The sequence below is a fragment of the Tamandua tetradactyla genome, chromosome 13 (genome assembly GCF_023851605.1).
Source record: "Tamandua tetradactyla isolate mTamTet1 chromosome 13, mTamTet1.pri, whole genome shotgun sequence".
NCBI classification, from domain to species: Eukaryota; Metazoa; Chordata; class Mammalia; order Pilosa; family Myrmecophagidae; genus Tamandua; species Tamandua tetradactyla.
The window spans coordinates 32,973,594-32,980,294 of NC_135339.1; the positions used below are offsets into that span (position 1 = coordinate 32,973,594).

The 6,701-nt window shown below is 31.6% G+C and overlaps 1 non-coding gene across 1 annotated transcript; it reads left to right on the forward strand.

Moving 5' to 3' along the window:
• Positions 1-4,371: 4,371 nt before the first annotated feature.
• On the forward strand, positions 4,372-4,562 carry LOC143654695 (U2 spliceosomal RNA). The gene has a single exon (XR_013161890.1). It is a non-coding gene; the product is annotated as a U2 spliceosomal RNA (small nuclear RNA).
• Positions 4,563-6,701: the final 2,139 nt, after the last annotated feature.

The following is a 6,701-nucleotide window of genomic DNA, read 5'->3' on the forward strand; positions in this document are numbered from 1 at the left end:
CCTCCATTTATTTATTTATTCCATTATTATTTATGTGCATATGGATTCACAGATATTTATTTTATTCTATGGTTATAATACATGACTATAAGTATTTATTTCTTCAAGTGTCCCAGGTTTGGTCTTTGGAAATTCTGCCATGTAGATCCCTGTGTTCTTTCAACAAAATGTCGTCATTTTTTGAGCACTTCTTTACTTTCTAGCACAACAAAACATTCCAGGCTCATTTTTTTGTATTTTCCCTGCTCTGGACTTGGATTCAACAATTTCTTTGCCCCTGGAATGTTATTATTTCTCAATCCATAGAGCTAAAATATGGAGATAGGTAGATAGATAGATAGATAGATAGACAGACAGATATAGATAGAGTAGATAGAGTAGTAGACATATATATATTACTTACACATACTATATATATAAATATACTCATATATACATGAATATATTCACATATATACATAAAATATATACATTTATACACGTATATTTGCACATACATATATGTATATACACACATCTATATATTACTCCCTTTTTGTATGTATGTGTATGAGTACAGCAAGAAAGCAAGAGAGAAAATTCATAATAATACTCTCAATTCCAAATCCTCACAGGGGTTCTTTCTAACTACACTGTCTCCTTAAACCTTGCTCTAATTATTCCCAATAAGGGTACTGATCTGCTCAATCCTGATAAAGTTGTTCCAGAATTGATAACCCTGGGGGAAACAGGTTTTCTAATTAAAATATAATATTAGTGCAGATGCTTTTATTAATGTCTTTAGCCTCAAAGTCTATACTCAAAGCCCTATTTTCCAAAGTGACTTAGGTCATTTTCTTTAGTGTGGTTATGTTATTCAATTGGATTAGATTTAACTTGTTACTCCTCCTATCTCATATTAGGTCTCTCCCCAATTAAAATTTTTGTTAATTTAAATTATTTATACTTTGGGACATGTGGAACATCTACCATGGTACAAAGCATCAGAACTATTATAAAGGCACATTCAGAAAAGTGTCACTCCTCCATCACCTCTTCTGTCTCATTTCCATTTGCCCATTATTTTTACAGTGTTTCCACCATGTCTTTCAAATAACCAATCTCATTAGCCGCTGGTTTCTCCGTGGGTTTCATTTTGCACAAATGAACAGTTACATACCTATTTTGTTATATATCCTTTTTTACATAAAATGTAGCATACTGTGGATACTCTTTTGCACTTTTCTGTTTTTATTTAACAGTATATCCTGGAAATAACATTATATTACTTCATAGAGATCTTCCTTATTTTTTCTTACAACTGCATTGTTTAAATGTAGCATAGTTTATCCAACCACTTTCACGTGTGTGGGCATTTAGATCATTTCCAACAATTTGCCATTACAATTCCTATTGAACTATTTTGTGCATTTTTATTTTCATTTTGTTGAGCTGTTCTTTCAGGGAAAATACCCAGAAGTAGGATTCTTGGGTCAAAAGTTAAGTGCATATATTGTTTATTAGGTGTTAGCAAATCGCCCTCTGGAAGGCCATATATGAGTGCATATTTCCCCATAACTTCGGGAACTGAATGTGTCAACTTTTGAACTTCCACCACTCTGGCAAGTATGTATTTAATTTCTCTAATATTCATGCACCTGAACATTTATCATATGTCTAAAGAGACATTTTAAAGTAATTTTTATGAAATGTCTGATGATGTCTTCTCATTTCTCCAGTGAGTTTTGGATGCTTGTCCCTCAGTTGTAAAGAGTTCTATAGAAGACAACATATTGACTCTTTTTCTTTATTATGTTGCAAATATTTTCAGTCATTGTGACAGTTATCATTTGTCCATTTTATGGTGTTTTTGCCATGAAAAACGAGGTCAAATTTGTCAATCTTTGCTTTTACTATGATGAATTTTGAGACACAGTTAGAAAGTTTGTCTCCACACCAGGGTTAAAAAGGAACTCACTCATGTTTTTTTCTAATATTTGTATGATTACATTTTTACATTTAGATCTCTGATCCTATTTGGAGTTTTATGTTATAATGGTATGAGGTATGGATCTAATTTCATCATCTTCCAATGGCTACTTATTTTCCCAGCACCATGTATTCAAGAGTCCATCATTGCCCCAGTGAATGGTGATGTCATTCACTAAATTGTCATATGGATTTGGGTCAGTTTCAAGACTTTTAATACTATCTCACTATCCTGTTTGTCTATTCGTGTGCCGTGTGCCTGTATCACCCTGTTTTAATTACTGTGCCTTACTAGTATGTTTTCATGTCTGGTAGGGCTAGGTCCCCCCACATAGTTTTGCTTTATAATGTTTATTTGGCTATAATTGCATACTAATTTTTCCAAATATATTTTATATTGTTTTTCTAACTTCATAAAAAAAAAGCTTGTTTGGTATTTTTATTGGGTTTATGTTAAATTTATAAAATATGAACATACAACTAACATCTTCATGATATTTTATATTGTTCTAGACAAGAGCCGTGCATGGCAATCAATGCATCCAAGTCTACTGTTGTTTTCTTTTAGGAAGATTTTAAACATTATTTTGTAAATATGATGTACTTAAGTGGGGCTATTGATTTTCATATGTTAACTTTTTTATCCTGTTACCTAATTGAATTGTTTTATTGTTATTTTTATCATTTATTCTCTAGAGTTTTCCAAGAATCTATCATATCATATGCAAGTAGAGATATTTTTATTTCTTCTTTACCCATAATTATGCATCCAATAGACGGATCTCTCTTAAATAATTACATTGCTGATAACTGTGGTACAATATTATAGAGTATCAGATATAGTGAACATCTTTATATTTTTCATGACATTAGTGGAAATTCCAATAGTATGTTTTCATTAACTAAGATACTGTCTTTATGACAAAGAGAATCGATCTTTCTACCTGTCTGTCTATCTATCTACCTATCTATGTATCTATCATTTATCTATCTTTAAAAGTATCTCTCAGACCTTACTTTCTTTGGTGTTTTTTTTTTTTTTTAGGAGGAATGGCTTTAAATTTTGTTGAATTCAAACATTCTCTGTAAGCATCTATAGAGGTCTGCATGATTTTTCCTTAGATGCAGTCATATGGTGTATGCTATTATTAGATTTACTAACATTTAACCAAGCTCTCATTTCTGGAATAAATAGTACTTGACCATGGTATATTACTCTCTTATTGCAGTATTGTATTCTATTTTCTAATATGCTCTTTAACTTTTTTTTACATTGATATTTGTGATAGATATGGGACAGTTTTTTTGCACTGTCTTTATCAGGTTTAAATATGAGATATAGCTGTCCACAAAAGGAAATAAGTTTTCTTTCATTTTTAATGCCGTAGAAAAATGTATGGCACACTGGGGACATTGTGTCTTTGAAGGTTTTATAGAATTCCCCTAAAAAGCCAACTTAGCCTGGTGCTGTTTTTATTTGTTTGTTTGTTTGTTTGTTTTGGGGGGGTTTAATAATTATCTCTACTTCTATGAAAATTGATCAATTTAAGCTTTTATTACTAATGAGGTCAATTTTGGTAATTTGCATTTCCCTAGGAAATTAGTTCATCTAGATTTTCAAATTTGTTGCATTGAAATCTGGAAAGAAGTTTCTAAAATTTATTTCAGTAGTTAATTTCCCCTTGCCATTTCTTTTGTATTGTTGTGTATCATCCCTTTTTGTTTATCAAGTTATTTAATAATTTCTTTCATTTTATAATTAAAAAAAGAATTTTGATTTCTCAATTAGACCTGCTATTTTTCTGTTATCTACTTCATTAAATTCTGCTTTTACAGTCCTTCCATCCCTATAATTTCTTCTAGTTTGCTTCTTTGTTTCTTTCCTCGATTCTTGAGCTGGATATTTAATTCGTTCATTTTCATTCTTTTATATTTACTAACAAAATAGTTTAGTAATAACATTTTCCTCATATCACTGTAATAATCGAATCTCTGATTTATAGTATTTTTAACATTAATTTTTAAAAAACTATTTAGTTTTAACTTGTAGTTCCCTTTCACTTAAATATTTCTTAACAGAAATTTCCAAGTGGAAAACATATTTTGCTTTTTTGGTTCTGTTAGTAATTTCTAATTTTCTTACACTGCTTTAATATTTTTACTTTATAGAACTTACTGAAGTTTTCTTTGAGACGCAATAGATGATCAACTTTGTCTTAACTTTTTCCAACATAAAACATTCCTATATTTGTTTCTATTGTCCTTTCCATCTTTGCTTTAATCTGAAATACTTGTTCATATATAATAAAATATTCATCAACAATACTTCTGCTATTTTTTTGAAGTCACATCTTGGATAGTGGTATCTTGTCTTCTAGAAGATGCCTCAAGAAAGACTCTTGGATCGCTTCTCGGCCTTTTGGCTAAGATCAGGTGTAGTATCTGTTCTTATCAGTTTAATATCTGATACGTCCTCTGTCCGAGGACAATATATTAAATGGATTTTTGGAACAGGGAGATGGAATAGGAGCTTGCTCCGTCCACTCCACGCATCGACTTGGTATTGCGGTACTTCCAGGAACGGTGCACCCCTAAAAAAAAAAAAAAAAAAAAGAAAGACTCTTGGGTGAAGTGTCCTAAGTATTGATATGTTGGAAACTGTTTCTCTATAACTTTAATACTTTTAGGACCATTTGGCAGGATATAAAATCCTGGGTCCATATTTCCTATTATTATGCTGCTCCAATGTGGCTTTGCTTTGCATATTTTCATAAAGTCAGAGGTCACTCTAATCAAATTATTATGCTCTTTTGTATGATATTTGATCTTTTGCCTTGAAGCTTTGAAGATCTTTTATCATTGAAGCCTAATAGATTTAGTAGGATATGTCATCAAGATGATCATTCTGAGTTAATTTCCAGGACATGTTGTTTTTGTTGTTGTTATTACTATTATCATTATTTCTGGAAAATTTAAAGTATTTTACACATTTATGGTTTTAACTATTCCTTTTTGTTTCGTTGTTTTATGTTTCTACTTCAAGAAAAAAATCTGATTCCTTCTTAGGCTGAATTCCATTTCTGGACTTTTTCTGATTCTTTTCAGTTTGTCTTTATCTCATATTTATTCTATTGGTCATTTCTCTGATTTTCTTCAGTGCCCTTTATTCTATTTTTATTTGAGTTTATCCTCCCTTGGGAACTTTGTACTTTATAAATCATTTCTGAGTTATTTTTGCCATTTTCTTCCCTTGCTTTCCTGACTTTAATCAACTCTTTCTTATTTTTATCCATTTCTATACTTGACTTTTGATTTCTGTTTCAAGGTGGTTTCTCATAATCAAAATGTTTATTTGGAATATATTTAATTCTGTTTGAAGTGCTATGTTAACTATTTCCTTTAGTTTTTAATTGTATTATGTGGGGAAGGAAATTTTCCTCTGCTGTGTTAGATATCACTTTCTGATATTTTGTAATAATCATATGGATCTATTCACCTTTTTTATCATTTTGTGGTATTCAGGTGGTTTTTTCAAATTTATTCGATTTATTACAACCTCATCTGTCCCTATAGCAAAATACAGGCACTTCAGTTAATTTTTTTTATGAGGGCTGTATGGCTTCTGATTTTTGGTTCACTTTTGTCTTTAGGATCAAATTTTCTCCTTTCATCATTCACTGCTCAACTGACAAAAGGTTTATTGCCTTTCCTTTTTGTTTTTTTCTCCCTCAGAAGCGATGGATTTCAAACACTGTATCATTTTAAGTCCCTTCCCTCTAGATTGTGTCCTGCTGTATCAGAATACATTTTAATATTTTCAAACTTAGGCTGAACTTGATCTTTCTGGCACTGGTTTTCAGATCAAATTTATTCCCATGGTTAGATTCCTTCTCTATGTTTGGCAGTTTTTTCTGAGTCTGCCTTCCTTTGCCACAAAGCATTCAGGAGGTATGAGGGTGGGGCAGGAGAGTAAGATCATCTGATGGGGTTTGGTGGGTTTCTTCACTTACTTTTTACAATTATATAGAAGTTTGGCCCTTCTCTGTATTTAAGTTATTCTGAGGACATGGTTTTTGCATACTATTGTTTTGAAGGGAATATTGGAAGACAGAGACTTAGGCAGCTGTCATTATCTTGAAACACTGGAAATTCTCATCTCTAACATTGTATGTCGTCCACTAGTGTTTTCCACCTTACTCCAGCATTATAATGTTGCCAAAATTCCTTTACATTGTGGCAGCTAAAGACAAATGGCCTAAGAACAATTTAAATTTTATTCTTACTTTCCCACAGCTGAATTTCATGGGGCTTGTTCAATCTATTTATTTGCATCATTTTAATATTCCTCAATGCAATGCTAATTAACAGCTCTTGGGGTAAAAAAAAATATGAGAGAGTAATGTATTCAGTTGGATATGTCACCTGCACTTACACAGATAACGCTGAATTGCTCCATGTCCGCTTCTAGTTAGATGTAAATGTTGCTCTTACTCTGTTACAAGTTGTTTGCACTATTGATAATATGCCTTAGGTTTCCTATAGTGTGTTCTCTATTGAAAGATAGCACCAAATTTCTAAACATAAACATGTATTAATCTGCAGTCTAAGTTAGCTTCCTCTACAAAATAGCCAAAATGTTGAAAGATATATCTCCGGGTACCAAATCCTTTCTTCCCACTGCTTATGCATACAGGAGCCCTTAACAAATACTTGTTGCTTTTTATGTACTTCCC